This window comes from Mauremys mutica, chromosome 5 (assembly GCF_020497125.1).
Source record: "Mauremys mutica isolate MM-2020 ecotype Southern chromosome 5, ASM2049712v1, whole genome shotgun sequence".
Classification (NCBI taxonomy): domain Eukaryota; kingdom Metazoa; phylum Chordata; order Testudines; family Geoemydidae; genus Mauremys; species Mauremys mutica.
The window spans coordinates 106,798,904-106,823,055 of record NC_059076.1 but is presented as its reverse complement, the minus strand read 5'-3'; the positions used below and the strand labels follow the sequence as shown (position 1 = coordinate 106,823,055).

Here is a 24,152-nt window from a genome sequence, read left to right as displayed (position 1 = left end):
TGGATTTCAGTCTCTTTCCTAGCAGCCTAAATTTGGCCTCCAGGACATTTCTCCTACCCCTTCCTTTGCCAGCAGATCGAGGGATGTGATCATTCCCCTCTATTCGACATTGGTGAGGCCTCATCTGGAGTACTGTGTCCAGTTTTAGGCCCCACACTACAAGGAGGATGTGGAAAAATTGGAAAGAATTCAGCAGAGGGCAACACAAATAATTAGGGGGCTGGAGCACATGACTTATGAGGAAAGTCTGAGGGAACTGGGATTGTTTAGTCTGCAGAAGAGAAGAATGGGGGGGGGGGATTTCAACTACCTGAAAGGGGGTTCCAAAGAGGACGGATCTAGACTGTTCTCAGCGGTAGCAGATGATAGAACAAGGAGTAATGGTCTCAAGTTGCAGTCGGGGAGGTTTAGTTTGGATATTAGGAAAAACTTTTTCACTAGGAGGGTGGTGAAGCACTGGAATGGGTTACTTAGGGAGGTGGTGGAATCTCCTTCCTTAGAGATTTTTAAGGTGAGGCTTGACAAAGCCCTGACTGGGATGATTTAGTTCGGGATTGGTCCTGCTTTGAGCAGGGGGTTGGACTAGATGACCTCCTGAGATCCCTTCCAACCCTGATATTCTATGATTCTATAGGAAGGTTTCCCTCTGCTCCTGTTGACAGCTCTCCTTCCCTGAGCTTTTCATCCTCCTTCACAGCACAGGGGCTATCTACAGTGTCCTGGAAAGCCTCATCAACATACCTCTCTGCCTTCCTTAGCTCCTCCAGTTCCGCCACCCTGGCCTCCAAAGCCTGTACGTGGTCACTGAGGGCCAGGAGCTCCTTGTACTGAAACCACACATAGGCCACCCACCCACAGGACAGGTAATCATACATGCTATACTGAGGGTAATAAACAGGACAGCCCCCACTCTGCTACTGGGCTTCTGCCTGCATTCTCTCCTACAACTACCTAGGTTAATGATAGGGTTTTTGTTTAAATCAAGAAGTTTTGATTATAATTTAGTTTAAAGGTTTTAAAGCATGGCAAGTGTCCCTTGCCCCCTTCCCACTCCCCTTCCAAACTCCTTCTCCAAAGTCTGTTAGCTGCCCCTGTTCGCAAAGCTCTGAGATACTGAACAGCAGCCTTAAAATCTTAGGACCAAATCATGCTACTGCAGTCATAGATGTGAGGCAGAATTGGTTGGGAACAAGTTTAATTGGAATCATTCTGAGTCAGGTTGAAAAAATAATAATATATAGATCACCAAGAAGCAAGTCCAAGAAAAACAGATAACTCCCAGCCACCTAATCCTAGGCAACATGGAAGGAACCTGCAGTAAAACTCAGTTTGCTCTTAATGAGATCAGTGGGACTTGCAAATCATATATTTTGTGAAATATATTAAATGTATATCATACACAAGCTTGTGTTAGTGGATATTCTGAAGTGGCATAAGAGACAATAGCACTCTTATTAAGTTGTGCCAAAATGTAGCATCTGGGCTCTCAGCTGCAGTATGGATAGTATGTTGTACCAATCTCTTCCTAAAGACCTGTGTGTGAGTGCGTGTAGATTCAACATTTTTAGGGTCTTTAGGATAGTGCAGACTGGTGTTTTCAGGGCTGCTGACATGCTCCATGCATTGGTGCAAAACAGGAGTGGGAGAAAGGGATAGCCAATCCTCATTTCCAACACTGAGTGATGTGTGTTCCAGCAGATGCAGGAGCAGAGCAGCTCCTGTGCACCTCCAATCACAGGAACTGCCATTGTGACATACTAGGGTACATGAGTGGAGGAGGGGAACAGACTCATTGTGCCTTTTGCCCCCTGTTCCCATAGAATATTCAGAAGAGAAATAGTTGTCTTCTGGCTCTAAATATAGTATATACTCAAATTCCATGAATGGACAGAAATAACTAGTTCCCTTTTACAGTACTCTGATGTTTTAAAGCCTTCCTTTGCCTTTTTCTGGATTCAGTAATTCCAGTCCAACATCAGTCCTTTGACTCCTGCGAAGCAAACAATGCACAGCACCTATAGTCTAATACAGCATATCTAGTCTGTGTACTTTTGCTATGGTCTTCCTTCGATAGTCCTCCAAGCAAAAAATGAATTTTCCAGTTAAATGATTTTAATCTATACATAGGGCTGAATTTTGCATTGCAGTCCACACACGCAAGCTTATTTACCTAGCATAGAAAAGATTAGCCCTAGCTACCTATAGTTTATCTAATGAATGATAAAGGTGGGACATGGTTCTGGACAATATTATTCAGGTAATTCAAAGGTATACAAATATGAGTAATAATATTTTGTTCTTTTACAACACTATCTTTAAAGTACTCTGCAAAGATTAAATAATGGAATAGAATTAAGGAAAAAATAGGCTGAATATCATGAAAAAACATCCTAAATGTGAAATTGATTAGACTTAGGTTATCTGAGAGTTCCTTAAAGAAGGCTGAGACATTTAAATTTGCCTAAGACATTTAAAAACTAAACAAAGCAGTAGCAAAAGTGCTATCAGAAACAAACATTATGGGGGCAGTAACAGCTAAAATAACTCTTCTCTTCCCCTTGGTCTTTAAAGAGGACTAGAACTAGATTGGATATCATTGTTCAGTGTTCAAGGTCAGCATTGGCAATAAGAATGGAGACATATGTTGGTTTTATGCCTTGTAGCTGGTTTAAACACATGCCCATAATTCACTAAAGCCTGATCTGGTTCCCACTGATGTCAATGGCAATATTTCTATTGATTGTAATGGTGAAGGATTAGGCTCTTATTTCAGTACAATTTAATCAGCCAGGATTAGATTAGTGCATAGCAGTACTCTAGACTTATAGTATAAACTATAAGACAGTCCTGACTTATTTTGTTTGTTACGAATCCAACTGGTAGAGTAAGTAACATAGAAGTGGTTTTGAGTCGCACACTGATATGCAGGTTTGTTATTTTGGCAGAAGAATTCTGAGATCCCTCTGAAGTGTGCTAACTTTACTTTTATTTAAATTAGCTTTGTTCTATATAAATCAAATTCCTTCCAAACAGATCAAATCTGTTCAGATCAGACAATTGGTGTTCCAAACTGGATAGATGGCAATGTTACCAATATACAGATAGCCTAGTTCCTAACTTTGAACCTAAACTTCTCCAACATTTACAGACATATCAGATATAGAGGTTTGGACCTGTCTGTTAACAGATACGAATGTTTTCCTCTTGCTTTATGCAGATCCTTCCTTTATATAGTGATATTTGTGTGTGTTTCAGTTTTAGAAGTGAAAAGAGCGGAGAAAAGGAAAAAAAAATCTTTCAAATTTGGGGTTTTCCCCCCCCTTGAGTTTACCTTTCTTTTTTCCAAAATATATGCTGGATCAGATCACATGCCATGAAGGATTGTATCTGTTTGATAGATAGTGCATAGTCAAACAAATATTTTACCTGTCCCCAAAATGATGGGGATGTCAGTCAAGCCTTATTAACTTAAACATTAGTTATACCAAGTTGACTAAAACTGCAAAGCAAAGAATAGCTCTTCCAATTGCCAATTTCCCCTTCCTTCCCCCCTCAGCTACTGCAACACATGCAAACATTTCTGAAAGCTTGAAGCTCTTTGCTGGTTTTTTGGAGAGAAAGAGAGTCTGATTATGAGAGAGTGTGCATCCAAAAATTCCCATTAAACCTAATTCCAATTTGTATTGACTTCAGAGAGAGAAAGGAAAATGAAACAGACAAAATGACTGAAGAATAATGTGAAAGTAAAAAGGAGTGGGAGACAGAGGAAAGGAGAAACTAGGAAATGAAGGAATAGCTGCAGTGAGGGAAAGGGATATTGTATTGAAAGAAAGTAGGTTAAGTAATTTTTAATTATTCCCTGGGTTTTCATTGACAATAATCACATCTGCCAATATCAAAATAACTGCTATTTTGTTTTCATGCCACTATTAACATTGTGCCACATGCTAGTGATTTTTCCTAGTACCGTGCCAGACAGAAACTGTTCTCTGCCAAATTTTCAAAAGCTAGCAACCTATTTACACCAGCAAAAAATGAAAGTGGATGTATCCACCTAAGTCTGCATATGCAAAATGTGGTAATTATGTATTCAAAGGCCAATTTGCACACACAAAATGAGGGCATGTTACTTTCTTGGTTTCAAATTAGCTTCCACTTTTTGAAAATTTGCTATCCATTGGCAAAATGGAGAGAAACTTAGCAAACTTCTAACTTCTCCTGAAATTAACTGGCTAGATATCTGACATTTTCAGAGACAAAGCCATTTCTCTATGAGCTTTTGACAGATACCTTGTATTCTCAATGGGCTCATTCTAATCACTTAAGTTTCTTCATTTCATACTCACTTTAGCTTCAAGTTTTTCCATAGATGCTTGATACATAAGGACAAATCTATAATATGAAGAGCACCAAAGTTTTTCACATGTACGAAAGTATATTTTAGTGGTAAATTTAGTAAAATTTTTAATTGCCTAGGTAGTTTTGGTTTCATTCATCATTAACTTGCAGCTAGAAGTAATGCAAGGGGCCAGATTCTCTGCTACTTTACATCTTATGTAGACATTTTCATCTATGCAAAGCAAGTGCAAAACTGGTCTACAAAATTATAATGGTAGCATTTTACACCCACTTTGCACTCTTTTATGACTATACCAGACACAAGGCAGTGAAAAATTAGCCCCAATCTATCAAACAAGCTACAGCCTGAATCTAATAGTATGTCTACATTGGCTTGTGTCAGTTGATGCAGGTTCAAGGACATGAGCTACAGTGCTGCTTCATTGCAGTATAGATGTTTGGGCCTGAGGTCTGGGTCTTATGGCAGCATTCTTTGAAATGCTGTCAGTTCCATTCACAGGGCTAGACAGACAGGCAGGACTGCAGGGTCTCAGTGCGTGGTTGAGACGATAGTGTAGGGAGGACGGGTTTAGATTTATTAGGAACTGGGGAACCTTTTGGGAAAAGGGGAGCCTATATAGGAAGGATGGGCTCCACCTAACCCAAAATGGAACCAGATTGCTGGCATATAAAATTAAAAAGGTCAGAGCAGTTTTTAAATTAAGGGCTGGGGGAAAGCTGACAGGGATGGAGGAGCATGTGGTTCAGACTGAAACATCCCTTAGAGGAGGCTGTATTAATGGAGATTCTCTATATCCTAATAAGGAGGGGAGGATGGAAGATGATAAAATATGGGTAGGATCTGATGAGAAACGGTCAAATGAAAAAGAGTCCCATTCAATTACATCGCATAATGGCAGACAGTTTAAAAAAAGTCACTTTTTAAGTGCTTATATACAAATGCTAGAAGTCTAAATATTAAGATGGGTGAACTTGAGTGCCTCATATTAAAATCAGGATATCGACATAGGTATCACAGACATTTGATGAAATGAGAATACTCAATGGGACATAGTAATATCAAGGTATAAAATATATCGGAAGGACAGAATAGGTCATGCTGGTGGGGGAGTGGCACTATATGTGAAAGAAAGCGGAATCAAATGAAGTAAACATCTTAAATGAATCATAGACTCTCTATGGACAGTAATTCCATGCTTGAAAAATAAGAAAATAGCAGTAGGGATGTACTACCAACTACCTGACCAGGATGGTGATAGTGACTTTGAAATGCTCAGGGAGATTAGAGAGACTGCCAAAAAAAAAAAACCCTAAAAAACAAACAATGCCCTCATCAATAATACTGGAGGATATTAACTATTCTCATATTGATTGTGTCCCATCCTGAGGTGACAGGTACCCAGAGATAAAGTCTGATACCTCAAATGACTGCTTCTTGGAAAAGCTAGGCTTGGAACCCACATAAGGACTAAATCAAGAATTGACTACGTGGAACACAGAATCTGATCCAAGAGGTGAATATACCTGAACTGCTTGGCAATAGTGATCCTAGCTTAATCAAATTTAACATTCCTGTGTGTGGAGAACATCAAAGCAGCCCTCTACAGTAGCATTTAATTTCAGAAAGGGGGACTACACAAAAATGAGGAAGTTAGTGAAACAGAAATTAAAAGGTACGGTGCCAAAAGTGAAATCCCTGTAAGCTGCATAGAAGCTTTTTAAAGACACTATTATAAAGTCTTAATTTAAATGCATACCCCAAATTTAAAAAAATCGTAGTAAGAGATCCAAAAAAAGTGTCACCATTGCTAAACAAAGTAAAAGAAGCTGTTAGAGGCAAAAAAAAAAAAAGCATCCTTTAATAAGTGGAAGTTAAATCCTATTGAGGAAAATAGAAAGGAGCAAGTGAAGTGTAAAAATATAATTAGCAGGCAAAAGAAGAATTTGAAGAGCAACCAGCTATTCAAACAAACCATTTAAGTACATTAGAAGCAGGAAACCTGCTAACGAACTAGTGGGGACACTAGACGATTGAGATGCTAAAGGAGCACTCAAGGAAAATAAATCTGTTGGGGAGAAGCTAAATGAATCCTTTGCATCAGTCTTCATGAGATATGAGGAGATGAGGATATGAAGGAGATTCCCAAATCTGAGCCATTCTTTTTAGGTGACAAGCCTCTGAAACTGTCCCAGATTGAGGTGTCATTAGAGTTGGCTTGGAACAAATTGATAAATTCAACAGTAATAAGTCACTAGGACTGGATGGCATTTACCCAAGAGTCCTGAAGGAACTCAGATATGAAATTGTAGAACTAGTAACTGTGGTATGTAACCTATAATTTAAATCAGCTTCTGTACCAGATTACTGGAGGATAGTTAATGTGACACCAGTATTTAAAAAAAAACCCTCCAGAGGTGATCCTAGCAATTACAGGCCAGTAAACCTAACTTCAGTACCAGGAAATATGGTTGAAACTATAGTAAAGAAGAAAATTGTCAGACACATAGTAAACATGATTTGTTGAGGAAGAGTCAACATGTTTTTTGTAAAGGGAAACCATACCTCACCAATCTATTAGAATTCTTTAAGGGGGTCAACAAGCATGTAGACAAGGGGGATCCAGTGGATATAATGTACTTAGATTTTCAGACAGCCTTTGACAAGGTTGCTCACCAAAGTCTCTTAAGCAAAGTAAGCTGTTACTGAATAAGAGGGAAGGTCCTCTCATGGATCAATAACTGGTTAAAAGAACGGAACTCAGGGTAGGAATAAATGTTCAGTTTTCAGAATGGGGAGAGGTAAGTATTGGTGTCCCGCAGGAGTCCATACTGGGACCAGTGCTGTTCAACTTATTCAGAAATGATCTGGAAAAGGGGTATGAAGTGAGTTGGCAAAATTTGAAGCTGATACTGTAGTAGAAAGAGAGCTTGAGACATAAAGCCTTGAAGCCCTGGGTGAAGCCTAAGGTCTGAACTAAAGTAATCGTTAAGCTTTGCTAATATAAATCAAAGAAGCCAAGTTAGCAGAAGTCAGGCTCTGCCTGCTTACAAGCTCACAGAACCTGGCAAGAACAGGGCTGGTATTGCAAAATACACACATTCTTAAGAAGGGCTAAGCAAAAGACACTCATACAAACACACTCCAGAAGGATGGTACCAGAACACTGATTCCAAGTATGGTACAGACATCCCCCTACTGCAAAAGGTAACAAGAACACACTGACCCTTCCTAAAGATGAGGTCAAGATGACAGTGTGATGGATAGAGATGTTTTGATCAAACCAACATCGACAAGGTAATGGTTGGTAACAACTCATGTCAGGTGGCAGTAACTATTTCAGAGGAGCAATATGTAACTTGTTTGTATTGGTGTATAAAAGGGAGCGTCTTTGGCCAGCCTAAGGGGGAATGGAAAGTCCCATCATACAGAGCTGTTTCCATTATCAGGGGCATACATATCCTAGCATCCCCATAAAGTCCGCCAGATGCTATTATTGTGCTTTGTCAACAACAAACCCTGGCTGGATACTTTGTATCTTAATGGATCTTGTAGAAATTGGGCAGCTCGATTGAGGTCTGCTGTGCCAGGTGTCTGCGCAGAGCTGGTACGGTACAAAGAAAGAACACATGCATGCAGCCAAACATCTGATGACAGATACAAAACTTCTCAAGATAGTTAAGTCCAAAGCAGACTGAAGAGTTAAAGAGATCTCACAAAACTGGGTGACTGGGCAACAAAATGCAGGCGAAATACAATGTTGATAAATGCAAAGTAATGCATATTGAAAAACAATCTCAACAATACATATAAAATGATGGGTGTCTCAATTAGCTGATATCACTCAAGAAAGATCTTGGAGTCACTGTGGATAGTTCTCTGAAAACATCCACTCGGTGTGCAGTGGCAGTCAAAAAAAGCTAACAATGTTGGGATTCATTAGGAAAGGGATAGATAGCAAGATGGAAAATGTCATATTGACTCTATATAAATCCATGGTACACCCACATCTTGATTACTGTGCACCAATCTGGTCACCCCATGTCAAAAAATCATATTTGAATTGGAAAAGGTACAGAAAAGGGCAACAAATGAAGCAACAACTTCCATATGAGGATATATGAGGACATAAACGCAGCTATGAAGACAGGGCTGGCTCCAGGCACCAGCTGAGCAAGCTGGTGCTTGGGGCGGCAGATTCTAGGGGGCGACATTCCGCCCAATCCTAGGGCGGCACGGCCGCTTTTTTTTGGTTTTGTTTGCTGCTCTGGCCGCCCTGTAGGGCGCGGAGGAGGGGAGCGCCCTGCAGCAAACTCGGCAGGGCAGCCTGCGTCCTTCCCTCCCTGCCGACCGGAGCAGCGCGGAGCCCTCCCGGCAGACAGCGCGGCAATCGGGACCACGGGGTGAGCTCCCCGCTGAAGCGCTGGCCGCCCCCTTCTCTCTCTCTCTCCCTCCCCCCGCTCCCTCTCCCTCCCCCCCACTAGACCGGGCGCACACTTTGTAGCACAGGGAGTCCCCCTGCACCCTGGGTCCGGCCACCCTGTAGATTTTTTGTTTTGTTTTTTCCCCTGCTTTGCCAGCCGCGCCGTTGTTCCCCCCGTCCCCCCCTTTGCCGCTCCAGCCGTGTTTTTTTGGTTTGTTTTTTCTCCCCCCTGCTTTACCGCTCTGGCTGTGCCACAGGTTTTTTCCCCCCCCTGCTTTGCAGTTTCAGCCGCGCCGTTTTTTTGTCCCCCCCTCCAGCCGCACTGTGTTTTTTTTCCCCCTGCTTTGCCGCTTCGGTGCCCCCCCCCTTTTTTTTTGCTTGGGGCGGCAAAAAAGCGAGAGCCGGCCCTGTAGGAAGATGCTTAGCTAGTGGTCATCTGATTTCATTTCTTCCATACTGCAAAAAGACTCAAACTGACTAATGAACATATACAAACTACAATACCTGTAAAAAACAACTCTTAACAGAAATGTTAGCAATACCAGGAACTGTTCCTGTAATGTGGATAGAAGATAGAGAATGCTTCCAGCGCTAAAGCGTTCAGCAATATATTGGATCTCTTAATTTAAAGCAATTCTGTTCTTGTTTTACCTTTTTAATTTTCTCAGAGATTCGTTAAGATGTTTCCCCCTCTGATCTTTTTCAGAACAGTCCAGGACTTATGAGAATATATTACGCTGATAAAGAATGTAAGACTATTGCTCTATGTACATCTATATCTGCAGGCAACAAGGTGACAAATGGACAGGAATTTAGCCTCCAAGAGTTCAATAAGCTGGTATTGTCCTGACATCGCAAAGTGTTTACCACAAAAATCCTCTTCATCTATCACCCATGCCCAGCCTCTCTGCCGATTCTAATTCCAGCGACATTGAAACCTCAAGCCCTTTGTGAGTCATTTATCACAGTTATTAAAATGTTCAATTGTGGATTAGAATAGCAATTCACTATTATTTGAGAATGCTGCCCAAGGGCTATTCCATGCAGCAAATTCTAATGCTTTAATGAAACAGTAGTTTGGTTTTAATAAATGATTCTTTGCTAAGGTACTATGCTTTCAATTATGAGAGATGATGTCGGCATTTCAAATATGGCATCAGTGTCCAATATTATGCAAATCCCTTCACTAAATACTGCATTTAAATCTGCCCTAAATACTTCACACTTAATATTTTAACAAGTATGTGTCAATTGGATTATATAGGAAGCAATATCTGTTCAGTTCTCAGTGTTTTGGACCATAAACATGAGTTCTTCCCTTTGGAATGTGGAGTAAAGATCACTGCAAAGAATGCTTTCAAAAGATTTATCCCTTCCTTACTAATGGAAAAAATGGATTTGCTAAAAATACATTTTTATTGAAGGCCCAATCTTGCTCCTCCTAAAGTCAATAATTCAACAAAAGCAGGCCCAAAATAACATTCTAAATGGTAATTAATACAAGTTACAAGTGTGCAGGTTAGTGAAAATATATGTCCGTGTTTCCTCCTGCAAAACTAGACATTTCAGGGTGAAGCTTGAAATGTTTGCATATAAGCACAGTTTAAGTATAATGAGCATGCAAGATAAGTTCTTACTTTCAAAAGTACAAAAATATGGCCTTCAATGTGAAGGTATCATAATAACATAAGAATGGCTGTACCGGGTCAGACCAAAGGTCCATCTAGCCCAGTATCTGTCTACTGACAGTGGCCAATGCCAGGTGCCCCAGAGGGAGTGAATCTAACAGGCAATGATCAAGTGATCTCTCTCCTGCCATCCATCTCCATCCTCTGACGAACAGAGGCTAGGGACACCATTCTTACCCATTCTGGCTAATAGCCATTTATGGACTTAGCCACCATGAATTTATCCAGTCCCCTTTTAAACATTGTTATAGTCCTAGCCTTCACAACCTCCTCAGGTAAGGAGTTCCACAAGTTGACTGTGCGCTGCGTGAAGAAGAACTTCCTTTTATTTGTTTTAAACCTGCTGCCTATTAATTTCATTGGGTGACCCCTAGTTCTTGTATTATGGGAATAAGTAAATAACTTTTCCTTATCCACTTTCTCAACATCACTCATGATTTTATACACCTCTATCATGTCCCCCCTTAGTCTTCTCTTTTCCAAACTGAAGAGTCCTAGCCTCTTTAATCTTTTCTCGTATGGGACCCCCTCTAAACCCCTAATCATTTTAGTTGCCCTTTTCTGAACCTTTTCTAGTGCTAGAATATCTTTTTTGAGGTGAGGAGACCACATCTGTACACAGTATTCGAGATGTGGGCGTACCATGGATTTATATAAGGGCAATAATGTATTCTCAGCCTTATTCTCTATCCCCTTTTTAATGATTCCTAATATCCTATTTGCTTTTTTGACCGCCTCTGCACACTGCGTGGACATCTTCAGAGAACTATCCACGATGACGCCAAGATCTTTTTCCTGACTCGTTGTAGCTAAGTTAGCCCCCATCATGTTGTATGTATAGTTGGGGTTATTTTTTCCAATGTGCATTACTTTACATTTATCCACATTAAATTTCATTTGCCATTTTGTTGCCCAATCACTTAGTTTTGTGAGATCTTTTTGAAGTTCTTCACAATCTGCTTTGTTCTTAACTATCTTGAGAAGTTTAGTATCATCTGCAAACTTGGCCACCTCACTGTTTACCCCTTTCTCCAGATCATTTATGAATAAATTGAATAGGATTGGTCCAAGGACTGACCCTTGGGGAACACCACTAGTTACCCCTCTCCATTCTGAGAATTTACCATTAATTCCTACCCTTTGTTCCCTGTCCTTTAACCAGTTCTCAATCCATGAAAGGAACTTCCCTTTTATCCCATGACAGCTTAATTTATGTAAGAGCCTTTGGTGAGGGACCTTGTCAAAGGCTTTCTGGAAATCCAAGTACACTATGTCCACCGGATCTCCCTTGTCCACATGTTTGTTGACCCCTTCAAAGAATTCTAATAGATTAGTAAGACACGATTTCCCTTTACAGAAACCATGTTGACTATTGCTCAAGAGTTTATGTTTATCATATGCAAGGAGTGCTTCTGAAGGGTTTTGAGAGTAGATATCCCCCTTAAAAATAAAGATACTGTACTTAAATATACTTTGATTTGGAAGGATGGAACAGTGGTTGGGCTGCTAGCCAGGGCCTTATGAGACCTGGGCTCAATTCCCTGCTCTACCGCAGACTGTGAGACACTTTGGCCATGTAACTGAGTCTCTCTAGTCACCTCCATCACCTCAAAACCGTGTTGTAAGGATAAATACTCAAGCCTGTGAGGTATTCAGATGCTATGGTAATGGAGGCAATATAAATACTTAAGATATAAAATCTTTCTATCAGCCTCAGAGGTGTCTTGCTAGTTCTTCTAGACAGGGAAAAAAGAAAAGAAAGCTTTGAGAGACCGTGAAATATTTTGCATCATTAGGACTGACTCCAGACCAGTCCTAATTAGACATATTGAAACTGCAAAGTACAAACAAAACAAAACCCTCTAAAAGTAAAAAGCACTTGAAAACAAGGATTTTGCAATAGGAAGTATGTAATATGGATAATACTATGTGCTCAGCTAGAGAAATTCCAAACTACTTATTTTAAAAGAAATTGTATGGAAAAGTGGCAACAATTCAACCACTTTAAACAAAAATGGCATATCCTCAAATAAACACAAAACACACTATTTCATATATATATATATATATACATACATACATACACACACACACACCCCAAATATTTACCCCTTTTACATTGTGTAAAGGGAATTCACCATGAATCAGTTAATCTGAAAAAAGGTAATTTTGTGCAGTGTAAATGTTCCAATTTCTGTAATGTAAAACTTGTCAATACAACACAATGTTATCTTTCTAGCTGCACATGTTTCTGGACCCAGGGTTGGAACAGGGTGAAATTGAAAGCTGAGTATGCAAACTTACAGATGATTAAATACCACAAAACTATATTTAAACACCACAAACAAGGAAAAGTCTAGGACATTCAAAGTGGAGGCTGAACTTCCACCTTGAACTCTTGCTGCTGTTGTCAGCTTTGCTGTATATCTTTAAAGCATCTCTTAATAAATCCATTGAAATTGTTTATGGATCAAGACCTTGATCCAAGTTATTTTGAAGTCAATGGGAAGACTTCCATGGACTTAAGGATCAGACCCAAATCCTGACATCATATTCATGAGCATTGTCCCATTGAAGTGAGTGAAGCAGAGCACGGCAGGGCCCTCTCATCTCCTGCCACTGTGAGGTCCACAAAGTCACTCTGAGACCCTCGGGGTAGTAACCCCTGATGCAGTTTATTCATATGCTTGTTCCCACCACCATTGCAACATGTACAGTTGGCCCGTCACTGTCTGCAGGAGGCAGGAAAGGGTTGCTTCCCTCCTACCACTCCCTACCTTTTCCCTTTCTTTCTTCTGCTCCCCTGAGGCTTTTATACAGCCCCAGGCTAATTAGGCAGCAGCTGTCCCTGCTTCCCCAATTAGGGCCAGGTTATCGCCAGCCAGCTCTAATTTATTTCCCTAAATGGGTACTGGCATGACAGAGGGCTGAATCAGCAACCCTTTGCCCAGCACCCTGTAACATTGAGGCAGGAGTAAATCAAGCAATATTTGCCTCAAAGATTACTAATCATTAAGGGCAAAATGCACTCAAGCCACATACAGCTTGGATAGCTGGGCTCTATGAAAGTGGATTGCAGAGGATTTGTAGCAGGGAGATCTACCACCTCCAGCCCAAGAAGAATATAGGACAATACATTTATATCAGTACTAAATACTATTTCACATTCAATTCAAATGGAAGGTTAAATATTGTATTTTGTTATTTTTGTTTAGTAAAATTATACTGGATTCAATCACCTTGCAGAGTTATTCAATTCTGCCCCCAGTCATGGAGGCTCGGTGTGAAAGCAGTCCCTGGTAGCTAAGAGATTCTACTCCCTAAGCAGGGAGTGGGAGCCTAGATAGCAAGCAGCATTAGCAGCAGCACTTTGGAACTATTGACTTTTTTTTTTAAATGGTTTGATATTTTGTTTTCATTGCTGATTGGTTATTTCCTCCAACTCCAGCCCACCCCTCTCTCAGTCTCTCATGCTGCAATTTTGCTCATTGCTCCCCCCCCCCCTTCCTTCTCTCTATTATTTCCTCTCCTCTGCCCCCATTCCATACTTCCTCTTTCCAGGGCCGGTGCAAGGATGTTTTGCGCCCTGAGGCACCCTCCCTCTCCGCAGCAGCTCCCCACCTCTGCCCTGAGGCGCCCCCTCCACAGCAGCTCTCCACCCTCCACCCTGAGGCACCCCCCCTGCCCCAGCTCACCCCTGCTCCGCCTCCACCCTGAGCACACCGTTACTGCTTCACTTCTCCTGCCTCCCAGGCTTGTGGTGCCTAAGCTGATTGGCGCTGCAAGCCTGGGAGGCGGGAGAAGTGAAGCAGCTCACCCCTGCCCCGCCTGCTCCCCGAGCATGCCCTGGCTGCTTCACTTCTCCCGCCTCCCAGGCTTGTGGCGCCAATCAGAATAGGCGCCGCAAGGCTGGGAGGCGGGAGAAGTGAAGCGGCCATGGCATGCTCGGGGAGGAGGCGGGGCAGGGGTGAGCTGGGGAGGGAGTTCCCCTGCGTACCCCCTCTTACTTGCTGCAGGCGGCCCTCCCCGCGCTCCCCTGCCCCAGCTCCCTCCGCCTAAATGCCGGTGGCAACCGGGGCAGCCGAAGATCTGGCCACCGCGGTCACTGCCAAAGAAAATGGTGCCCCCCAAATCCTAGCGTCCTAGGCGACCGCCTAGGTCACCTAAATGGTTGCACCGGCCCTGCCTCTTTCTCTTACTTCCATGTATTTTGCTTGTATTAGCATGCAGAGAAATTGGACAAACATATACAGTATTCCTGCTGGAAGGTTACAATATAACATAACTATTTCTAGAATTCAGAATACACAAGAACTCAAAATCAGAGAGAGACAAAAATAGACTGCTCCCAAAAACAGAGGAGCACACCTCACCCATCTTACTCTAGCGATCTATCTGTAAACTCACTTGGCAAGGCCCAGATTGCACAGTTCTCTACAGATCTCCCTAGCCTACAAGCAGGGCCTCAGTTTAAAGTCTCAGCTGGCAATTTTTACAATTTAATACACCACACCATGCTCCTATTAACCCATCTCCTTCCCCTCCCCCCACCCCAATTTCCCACCATCTCCCACTATCTGTACTTAAAATAGAAAGGAAAAAAAAACATGTTTTGGAAGACCCCTCCCCCCCAGACAACTAACATGACATTTGCCACCCACCATCCCAATCACTCTGGTAATGTGTTATATCATTAGCCCTACCTGTAGTCTTCTATTTAAAGTTACAAGTCCTTTGGGGCAGGCTTTGTTTGTTATATGTTTTTACAGTGCTTGGCACAATGGGGTCCCAATCTTGTTCTGTGACACTGAGACACTATTGGAATACAAATAGCAGTTTGTACTCCTTTCTCCTGCCTGACATGATTTTTCCCCTATAAGGCATTTTAAAGAACTGGTCTGTAACTAGTAGGCTGATCCCTGCAGCAACACAATATCGTAATTAGTAGATTTCTTCTGGTGATAACGCCAACAAATCTGAGTGTTTCAATTTATAGTTAGTGGCTAAAATCACACCTTCTGGATCTGTGCATGAAGAGACATTTCTAATCCCAGATCTCACCCCTCACATGCAGAAGAGTGGGTTCAGTTGACTCTGTAGCACTGTTTCCCTGCTCTCCCACTCCTTTCCTATGTTTCCCAGGAGGATTGTTAGGTGCGGAGAATTTGCACAAGTCTTAGGAGTGCATACACCACAGGCAGGAGTGTATGAACCGGGCAGCAGCTCTTTGTTTCCCCAATCATCCCCAGGGAAATTAATTTCTGTGCAGATTGCTTTACATTGGGAAACTCCTTTTTAAAGCAGCCCTCCCAGCAGGTGTTCTGGTGAAGCTCTGACAACATGAATCTACTTGAGCTGGAGGGGAGAGGCCAAGTTGTTTTGTTCTTTCCTTCCTTCTCCTCACTTCCCACCAACCTAACTCTCATTTGTTCCATCTACCTCTTATGTCTGATCAGTTAGATTGGAAGGTCCTTGGATCAGGGTCAGGGACTGTCATTTACTATATGTTTGTACCTAGCAAAATGGAATCTTGACATGGCTGAAGGTGCTTCTGCATTTATAAATGTTAAAACAATAATAAGTCAGGGCTGTGCTCCATTGTACTTTAACCTCTGACGGCAAGTCTGACCCTAAATGTTGGTGATCGATATCATCCATGCAGGTGTCTTATATTTTTATCTTTTGGGTAGACTGCCTTCAGTTTAGCATACTTCCACAAGTAAACTAAAATAATGACCAATTTGACTGTGACTCATCTATAGTAGGTCAAGTTTTCCAAAGAAGGTGGCACTCATGCTCCCATAGGAAAGGTGGTGTGTCAAGCTATTTATGCAGAGCCCCATTTAGAAAAATCCAGCTACGAAACATGTGCTAATGGCTAGGCAGCTGGCATATTGAAACTTCTGCTCATTATACCAGTCTAGAACTGATCGAAGAAACTTTGCTGGAACCATTTTCTGTCAGACAGTGCAGTTCCATTGAAATCAAAGTGCTTTGAGAAGTTGTGCCAATTATGACAAAATTTTGTTTTGAAGAAAAAACAGAAAAAAAGTTCCAACAATATTGAAACATCCCATTTTGATGCTTTCAGAACAAAAAGTTTTAAAATGAATTTTTTTCAAGTTTGTTAAATGTGTATATTAGATTATAAATGTCAAACCCAGACAAATTTTTATTGATTCAAAACTCTTTTTTTCCTGGAATTTTCTTTTAAATGAGATTTGAAATTTTGTCCCCTACCCTCCAAATAAGAATGAAAATGGATTTTGAGATTTAAAAATCCTTCATGAACACAGAATTTCCCTCTTCCACACCAGACACTACCATTTCACTTCTACCTTGTCCTCCCTGGCTCCTTGCATTTATCTTGTCTCCCCCATCTGCTGTCTCTCTCTAAGCTGGTTGGGAGAGGAATTGTTTTTTTTTTTCCCTATAGCACTCGGTATTAACAGGATCAGGTGCATGATTAGGGCCTCTAGGCACTATTGCAGAGAATAATAATAATGGGAATGGAAACACCTTTATCATCATAACTATTGTATAGCAGCTTGAGCAGTGCCACAAACCTACAACATACATTGGGGGAAAAAATAAAAAAGTTAGCAAGCTGAACGCCTCTCTTGTTCCTTATACTTTCACCTTTTATTTGGCTCATTTTGAGACAATGAATCTGACTTTCCTTTGCTACCTCTCATTGGCTAGATGCACTATTTAATGGCTCATTTCAAAATATAGGTCTCTTTCCCTCTCCTGATGTAGTATAAGGGCTCATTAAAATTGAATCTGTCTATGGCTTTTTTTATATAAGGAAGTATTACAATACAGAATCTCATTTAAATTGAAATACACTCTATTCTTTTTGCAGTCTCTCTTCCAAGACTGATACCATATAATGACTTTTTTAAGGGAACTCTTGCCATTTTTAGCATCTAATAGGGCTATACTGTGAAACAAGAAAGAAACTGAATAATTTCCTTTACAGAACATAAAGATGGCATATTGCAATACAAATCTCTCTCTCTAACTTCTCCTCCACTCCAATGACTGTGCTTTTTATATTAAAAATTGTCTGAAACCGTCTCTCTCTGGGTATGTCTACACTCCAATTAGACACCCATGGCGGGCCTATGGCAGCTGACATGGGCTGGTGGAACTCAGGCTAAGGGGATGTTGAACTGAAGTGTAAACATTTAGGCTCAGGCTGCAGCCAGACCTCTGGGACCCTCCCACTTCTCAGACTCCTAGAACCAGGGCTGCAGCCCAACCCCGAACGTCTACACCACAATTAAACGGTCCCTTAGCCTGAGCCCCGTGAACCCAAGACAGTTGGCATAGGTCAGCCCTAGGTTTTTAACTGCAGAGTAGGCATACTCTCAGTGATGCTGCAAGGGAGGTGAGAAAGAAGGTCTGGGGAACAGTTTGAAATCTAATGATTTGTGCGGAGTGTGGCGTGTTTAACTTTCTTGGTCTTGGTCTTTACTTTTTATTGCTCACTTTCCTCCTCCACTCTTACCTCAAATTTAATCCTTTCAAGTGTCTGGAATTTCACAATTCCAGATATTGCCAGGTTTAGCCATAGATCCCTTGTCTCCAAAATCTATACACTATGGGCTAATATTGACCCTAACACTCACACACTAAACCCCAAAACAGAAATGAGACTAAATGAGACCCATAGGAGATTAATATGTGTCACAGGCAGAGAACAGGAGGGTCCAAGGAGCATCAGTGCTCAAGACCTCTGCATTGGCAGAGAAATGATTACATGAGATATTCCAGATAACCGTGGCAAGTGACGAGCACCTACACACAGCAGAAAAAATGCAAAAAAACCCAAAGTCACTGCCAATCTGACCTTGGGGAAAATTCCTTCCTGATGCCCTGTATGGCAATCAGTTAGAGCCTGAGCATCTGCACAAGAACCAGCCAGCCAAGCACCTGAGAGAGAGAATACTTGGTGCCACCTCAGAGCTTTGGCCCACCCTATGTAGTGTCCCATCTCCAGTTGCGGCGACCCCTGATGCTCAAATGGCAGGAGTTGAAAAAAAAACTCCCAGAATTCATTGGAATGATCTTCAGCATGTGGCATCCCCTGACTCAATATGTATGGCATCTTGGCCAATCCAAAGGCTGCAGCTGATATGATTTTTTTTTCCTTCTGTCATGTCACATTCCTAATTTTGCTTGATGGTTTGGTAAGCATAATGAAAATTCACCTTCTGAAATTAAATTTGCTATTAATAAGTTCCCACTTAGGAAGTGGGAAACTAGTCTTCACATTATTGTGTGAAGCAGACCTGGCATGAGTTCAGTGGGCAGCTCCCTTGTTTGAATCACTAAGCTGGCCCTGTTCCTAGCACACATATATTCTGTCTAAGTGCCTTAGCAACTACCTCAGGCCACTCACACCCCAGAGTGAGATAGTATCCTCTACTGGCTGGAGCTCAGCAGCATTGACTGAAATGTTTAACATTTTCATTTCAGTTTTTGGCTATTGCTAGAGTTCAGTTCATTTCAAGGACCTCTTGCTCTACTCCATTACCATCCCAGACTCCTGCTGTTTTACACTCATGAGGCAAAATAGCTCTGCGGCCTCCCTCCTCTGTAGCCCCATAAGGGCGGGGGGGTCAGCAATAATCTTACTGGAGGTGGGTTAAAGATCAGATGAGGAGACAAACATAGGGAGGTGCTTGAACAAAGAGACTGGTGGGAAGAGAGAGAGAGAGAGAGATCTAATAGCGAATAGATTCGTGCCTGCAGTGGGGGAAAAACAGGAGCTAATAGTTCTGGGCTGGGGACAGAAGCTGGAGACAATTAGATTTGTGATTAGGCAGAAAATTTGGAGAAGCTGATTTTTTGTGGCATGTGTTAGAGCAAACAGATATGTTGGAGGAAACCAATGTATTTCAGTGAGAGGAAGAGAAGTAAAAACATAAGAATGTCTATACTGGGTCAGACCAAAAGTCCATCTAGCCCAATATCCTGTCTCCTGACAGTGGCTAATGCCAGGTACCCAGAGGGAATAAACAGAACAGGTAATCCTCAAGTGTTCCATTCCCTGTCGCTCACTTCCGATCCATGTAATATCTTTTAAAATGTTCATTCAAATAGTATCACATCCTAACTTTCTGTGACACGAAAATGCTTTGTATCTGCATTAGAGATAGGTTCACAACAAAATCTTTGGGCAAGTTCAGATCTGGATCCATACTTCAAGGTTGGCTTCTCTCTAGGATGGATCAGATGTCTGGATATCCCCTCCCACTCTTGGAATGACCCCTGCACTAGGATAGGCTGGAATAGTTGATTTAGGAGTTGGCTTTGTTAGGTTGACATCAATGAAGGGCTTCCCCACATTAAGGGAATTCTCAGCTGGTAGTTAGGGATAGATTCCAGCTGCATTTGTACCAGCTGAGTGGAGAAAATCTGGCCTGTTGTCAAACACATTCACTCCCTATTCCTCATTTCTTTTTACTTCTCCTAACCCAAACGCATGTATTTTCTACTCCTTTTTTAGGCCTAGGTTTATTAAAGAATGTCATTCCCTCATGGCATCCCAATTTCATGCAGTACCTGTGGTAGGAGTGACTTTATACTGTTCTGTTAATTGTAGGACTCTTTTTATAGTAATAAGTTAATTGCTAAGATCTGTCTGCAACACCTTCCCTCAAGATGTTTTACATTACAAATTAACATCAGATTTTGGATAGTTGCTATTAACTTTCACTTTACTGAAGATTGAGGAAAAATGAAATAAGAAAGTGGCACAGTTTAGTGGTCTGAGAACAGAAGTGAGAGGGTGCCCAGAAATCCTCATGAGATCTAAATGTTCCTCTCATACTGCACTCCTTCCACAGCTTTGAGCAAGTCATGCAGGTGTATCTGTACTGCAGCTGAGAGTGAACATATGAATCTTTTCCCCTTTATATAAGTGCCCAGCTCAGTAGACAGACATGTGCTAGCTCTGCTTGAGCAAGCCTGCTAAACATAGCAACATGGCCATTGCTCCGTGGACACAGGCCAGCTGCCTGAGTCTAAGCCTTACTAGCCCCCTAGCTCTGTAGTCAGGTGATTTGCCTGTGTTGCAACATGTGCTGCAATAGCTACACTGCTATTTATGGTGTGCTAGCTGGAGCAGAACTAGCACTTGTCTATCTGCCTGGGCTGGGAGGCTCACTCTTCATTGCACTGTAGACATTCTTCAGGAACTATTTTGAAAAACACTTAACTGGTCTAGGAGCCTAAGTCCCACTTTCAAAAGTGAATAAGGCACTTCAGCACCTAAATAATTTTGGTGCTTTTGAAAATTTTACCTTTAACTTTTCCCCTTCAATTTCCTCATCTGTAAATTTGTGTTAATGATAAATATCTACTTTTTAAGGAGTGTGCAGGGTTTGTTTGAAATGTGCTTTACAAATTAAATGTTAGAGTATATTACAACTAAGCATTATTAAAATGGAAAAAAAAAGCCTCTGCTGAATTTTTTTCTTGAAAAACATTGGCACTTATGCTTTGTCAGAGAAGACAGATTGAATACAGAACTGGTAAGTATGAAATTCAGTAAACCTTCCCTCAATGCGGTTTTAAAGATGAGGTTACTAAATTGTAGTGATCTGCTTGTCTTGCTATTTGGGTTATATGTCACTGAGCATATGAGTCATCCATGGATTTGACACATAAACGAAAGCTGCCTGGAGTTAGATTTAGCTTAAATACTCTTTTTCAAACTTTCTCAAAAGTGTGGAGTTGACAAGAATTTATATAATAATCCATTCTTCTATGTGCTTTTCACGTCACATACCTGACAAGTACCTAGACTTGTGTCCCAAATTTCAAAAAGCAAGATGCCAACTTCAGTTCTTAATAGCATGTGAAACACTGAAATAATTAATTCTGGTCAGAATAGAAGTTCTGTGCTAATAATAATTTGTATGACATATTTTAGTTCAGTGAGTGCTACAGTTCTTCCATAAATGTTAAGGTTTTCTAAAGAGTATTCAACATTTTTTAAATATTTGATAAGGTGTGTGCATCATTTTAAAATAGTCAGGTTGACATTTTAAACCAGTAAAAATGCTTCAACAATAGCAATATTTGTGCAACAAAATGAAGGCCAAAGGATACATGCAGCTCCATGCAGCAAAATCCACTGACTGGTAGAGCTGCTTGCTACCTGAAACACAGTAGTTTTAATTTGTTTCACTTTGGAGATGAAGAAGAGAAAAAAAAAAAGGCAGCAAATTTGGTTTGGCCAAGTTCACCACTCACAAGTTTTCCCTGGAGTTTCAAATTTGCACAGTATCATGAAGAAAACCAACTTATACGAGATTCTTATAAAAATCATACTGAAACTGGTGAACATTATACAAACTCTTTCTTCCCCCGCGCCTCCTATTCAGCCAATCAAGAATCTTTTCCCCTTTATATAAGTGCCCAGCTCAGTACCCTTTTTATCATAGAACTCTCCTCCCTGGCCATACACCTCAGTACCATCTCCCTCAGCTAACATTGAGGTTGCTGCTAGTGGAGCTTTAGAATGTGTCTGTCACAGGGTCTGCCCACCTCTCATGGGCATCCCCTTGATTTATGGTTTCTTCAGGGAGTCTTCAGTGACTCAGTCCTTCAGCCAAGTCACACACACTGTCTGTATGTGGAACAGAACAAACCCCTTCCTGGGTCTACAGCCCTGGTATTAGGCTGAAATCCCCAGAGCTTCCTCCCTGGAGACTGTATCTTCCTGCAGCCCTGCCTGGGCTGAGTCCTTGCTCAGTCCCCACACCCAGACAGGAATTCCTTCTTAGCTCTGCTCCTCCCTGCCTGCCCTGAGCTGTCCATGGTCCTGCTGCTCTTTCAGCCCATCAGGAACACAGTTCTCTCTCCTCCAGCTCCAGGCAACAACTGACTGCCTCTGTCTCTGCAGCTTCTTTTTATATGGCCTTCCTGGCCCCTGATTGGCTGTTTCCCCTGCAGCCACTTTGGGGCTGCTTAGAGGAGTTTTCTGCTCCTATCTGGGATGGGTGTGGCAGGATCCTAAGGCCTCCAGTAGGGTGCCTAGTTCATCCCATCACTGTATGTGAGATTTACTTTAGCATGTAGTGGTAGGGGTGCTTGCCTCAGATATTTTTCACATATGAGGCCAAATCAAATCTCTAGCTGCCGGAACTTTGGAGAAATTAGGATCTAGATCCAAATTTTATAGGTGGTTTCAGTTTTTATAACTGAAGGTTATACTGGAATTAAAGACCCATGGCATGGCCGCAGCTGGCCCAGGTCAGCTGACTTTGGCTCACAGTGCTCAGGACAAAAAAATTCAGTGTAGACTTTTGGGCTCAGGCTGGAGCCTGAGCTCTGGGAAACTCTCACCCCCAGTTTTCCACAGCTTGGGCTCCAGCTCCAGCCCAAACGTCTATACAGAAATTTTACAGCCCCACAAATGGAGGCCCACGAGCCTAAGTAAGCTTACCCAGGCCAGACACAGTGTTTAGCTGCTGTGTAGACATACCCTAAACATACTAGATCTGAACAAATATAAAAACGGGTTTGGATTGAGGTCTGAATTTTATGGCACAATCCTGTCTGTAGATCTCTTGTTTTAGATCAGTCTGATGTAAGTGTTTTGGCTATTTTACTCAAAGAAAGTAACAGCATCATATAATACCAGTGTTATATATAGTTTTATATATAGTTTTATAAAGCATTAAAGGTGAATCATTTATTAGGCCTGTAGGGCAGGAAATGTTTCTTCAGAAGCAATAATTTGGAATTTGTCTAACAAATTAATGAGCTGAAAATGTTAAATATCAGACAGCAGCAATGTTACACTAGAGTAAGAGATTTAATTGTTTTGATTTGTTGTACAGCTGTTGTAATGATTTAACCATGCAATTCGGCATTGTCTTTTTCTGCTTCAGGACACTTTTCAGAACACATTATCCCACTGTGACATGTTGGAGTTCAAACCACACCAGTAAGGGGCTGTGTTACTGCCTACCCTGCAACTCTGGGTGCCTTAAATGCCATGCTGCTGTGGCTTACAGCCCTGACACCAACAGCCGGCCTACAAACATGCAAGTCATACCCTGGCTTCCTCCATCCAATTATTGTTTTCAGAGTGACTCCAACCCCATCCCACCACTCTCAAATGCACCCCAAACTGTCTCCCTGCAGGGTCCAGCCCTCTCCTGGAACATCCACAGAACTTATTAAGTTTGCTGCTCTTTTAAGGAGACAGAAACAGCAATTTCTTATCTTGACTGGAGTCAGCAATCAATTCAATTCAACCAAAGCACTGGGTTGGTTTAGATAAAAGGTAATACAAGTTTATACAATCAGAACAAGGTAGGTTTTAAGTGAGTTCAGCGATAAGGGATAAAGATAGAAATGGCTACAAATAAACAAAAGTAAACATATACTGTCAAATAGCTAAGACCGGATTTAACAAGCTACAGTCTTTAGTTTTCTCACCGATCTTCCCTTTCCTGTCTAGCACTTAGTCAGGATTCTCACAGAGTCCAAGGCACAAGGTTTTCCTTGCTTCATCAGGTGAAGAATAACTTAGGGATTCTCTGCCCCTCTCTTTATAGTCAAGTAAACCTTTGAAAAATATTTCTCTCAAAGTCCATTTACCTTGCTTCAAGAGGCAGGGAAGCTTTCTGGGGTTGCCATCTCCATCCCCCCACACTTG

General features: G+C 41.6%; 1 long non-coding RNA gene across 1 annotated transcript in view; it reads left to right on the top strand.

The window, feature by feature from the left end:
* LOC123370640 overlaps window positions 1-23,657 on the top strand; it is a 59,074-nt gene extending 35,417 nt beyond the window's left edge. Inside the window, exons 2-3 of the long non-coding RNA XR_006579489.1 lie at window positions 9,487-9,730; window positions 23,380-23,657. This is a non-coding gene — a long non-coding RNA (uncharacterized LOC123370640). The remainder of the gene's footprint in view (window positions 1-9,486; window positions 9,731-23,379) is intronic.
* The last annotated feature ends 495 nt before the right edge of the window (window positions 23,658-24,152 follow it).